The sequence below is a fragment of the Eufriesea mexicana genome, unplaced genomic scaffold (assembly GCF_001483705.2).
Source record: "Eufriesea mexicana isolate 0111107269 unplaced genomic scaffold, ASM148370v2 scaffold305, whole genome shotgun sequence".
NCBI classification, from domain to species: Eukaryota; Metazoa; Arthropoda; class Insecta; order Hymenoptera; family Apidae; genus Eufriesea; species Eufriesea mexicana.
In genome coordinates, this window is record NW_016908472.1 from 1 (window position 1) to 3,072 (window position 3,072).

Below are 3,072 nucleotides of genomic sequence, written 5' to 3' on the forward strand. Positions count from 1 at the left end.
GGAACCACTGTTATCTTCTCCAGCATTAGCCATAGCAATTAAACAGCGACCACAGGAACGTAAACTAAAACGAACTGAAAAAAAGTATTCAATTCAGTTAGAGAAAATTCCACTCTTCACTGATGTATAGAACAAACTTAATCAAAAAGCCCAATTTCGAAGATAGATGTCAAAAATGTCTATTACGCGTACGATTTCACGGCTACTGACACATTCGGCACTATTTTTCGAAAACGCACACTCAAAACTGAAAGAAAATATTCAATATCATTAAAGAAAATTCCACTCTACACTGGTATATAGCACAAACCTAATCAAGAAGACTAATTTCGGAAATAGAAAAGAAAATGCACTATTACGCAGCACGATTTCACAGCCACTAACACATTCGGCACTATTGTTCGAAAACGCACTCTCGAAACCGAAAAAAAATATCCAATCCCGTTATGAAAAAAACCACTCTACGCGAATTAGTGTAAAAATCCGGTTCAAAAAACCTAATTGAAAAGATAGAAGCCAAAAAAGTAAATTGCGCAGCATGATCTGAGAGCCACTGACACTTTCGGCACTTTTTCTCGAAAAAGCACGCTCGAAACCGAAAAAAAATATCCAATCCCGTTAAGGAAGAAATCACTTTACACTGATAGATAGAACAAACCTAATCAAAAAGCCAAATTTCGAAGATAGAAGAGTAGAAAGTCAATTGCGCAGCACGATTTCACAGCTGCTGACACATTCGGCACTATTTCTCGAAAACGCACGCTCGAAACCGAAAAGAAATATACAATCCCATTAGAGAAAATTCCATTCTACACTGATATATAGAACAAACCTAATCAAAAAGCCTAATTTCGAAGATAGAAGAGAAAAAAGTCAATTGCGCAGCACGATTTCACAGCCACTGACACATTCGACACTATTTCTCGAAAACGCATTTTATAGCGAGAAAAAATTGAAGCAGCACTACAATTATGTAAGTTATGATACGTCTATTGGATTCTAGGTCGGCTAACAATATGACATACAAGATAGAAATCTTTGATGGTCAAATAAAGATTCAGAAAATGGAGATGGCTTAGGCAGATAAAAGAATCAAACTAATTTAGGTGATGGCCTCTTATAACAACTAGATATAGAGAATACAGTGAAATTGAAAGGTATATTGTATTTCTAATATAAGTAAATATTAATATCAGTGGTCAAAGTCAATGATCATCGCCAATGTGTTAAATTTCAGAATGATGGAGCTGAGGTATATAAGAAAAAGAGAGAAATTTGAATAAAATCAGTGAGTAGAAGAAATGTATATTATGTCAAATCAAGAAACAGGAAAGGGGCAGCATATGTATCATAGAGAAGGATGTGTGGCATGGACGTGCAAATATAAGTAAGGATCATGGAAGAAATAGAGAATGGACACTTGGTAATAGTTATAAAAGTTCAAGATAAATTGAATATAGAGTGTAATTGTTGCATTAAGGCACAAATGTGTAGAAATAGCTATAGGAACTTGGAACCTATAAAAGCAGCAAGTATACTTGGACTGTGGCACATCATGGACTTCAAATCATTGGGCCAATAAAGTCAGCATTAAAAGGAGGAAGAAGGTACGTCTTACTTGCTGATGATTATTTGAGAAAAGAACCATTTGGTTGAGTGATTTATAAATGACTAAAGATTTAATATGAAGTATTATTAATGAAGGATTTTTTTTTATTGTAGGAGACTTACACAGATGAGTAATATTTATATGCAAGAGCCAACCACTACGGGTAAAGTAATAAGTATCATTTAATAATACTTCAATGGATTGTATATCTGTTTTTAAAAATTTAACAGATATAAAATATTTACTTTCTAAATTTTTATATTAATTTATTAAATAATTTCTAATTTGAATTACAATAACAAATAATAAATTTTAATAAATTTGATTTTAAAAGTATTTTAAATTAATCAAATTAATATATTTGTTATAACTAGGTTGGAATGAAAACAACTGTTGGTTATTAGGATGACACTATATTTTATAGTATTACCAAAGTATTCATAATACAAGGCGGTGATCCCAAAGGTACAGGAGAAGGTGGTAAAATATATGGAGTACCATTTAAAGTGAGATTATATTCAAAAATAAAATGAATTCCTGTTTTATTCAAAAATAATTATTGGATATACACCCAATTCTGTTTTTACACGAACTTCTTTTACACGATTTTGATTTAACACGAATTAGGAAAAAAATTTAATTCTCTTTTCACACGACTTATTTTGATTAAACACGATCGACCCAAATTTTTGGCCTAGCCAAAACACAAACACAACGATTAATTACTGAATTCGTTCTTAAATCCACTGAAACATCGGCACCACAGGAGGCTGGTCCTAATTTTGTTCAAGATACTACAGAAAGAATTTCACCAATGGAGCACAAAGACGATAACCAAGACATTTCTAGCGATAGCAGTAATATTGCAGTCTTACGCAAACGTAAGCGTTTATTGTCAGAAAGTGACAACGAATAAAATCTTTTTATGTGTAACTCATTTTATTTTGCCTAATTTTTGTGTTCATGAATTAGTGACATGTTTTTTTTCCTTTTCAAATGATAATTTACTTTGTATGATACATGTGCAATCTTTATGAAATAAAATGTTTAAGATCCTAACATGAAAAGTCATGGTTTATTGTATTATATTTGCTGATTTCTTGGGACTGGAACCAATCTTCTATTTTTCCATAGATGCAATATATTTTTTTACACGAATTTTTTTTGCACGTATTCTTCGGGAACGTATTTATCGTGTAAAAACAGAATTAAGTACATATGGTTTAAGACAAATTTCATACAATATTACGTTTTACGTTTTAATGCTGGAAAAGATGACAATGGTTCTCAATTCTTCTTTTCTCTTAGTTCCTACACCAGATTTACAAAATAAACATACAATCATTGGTAAAGTTACTGGAGAAACTATATATATCACGCTTAAACTTGAGGAAGCACTTGTAGATGAGGTAAATTTAATGTTTACAAGAAAATATATCAAGAATTGATATAAATATAATATT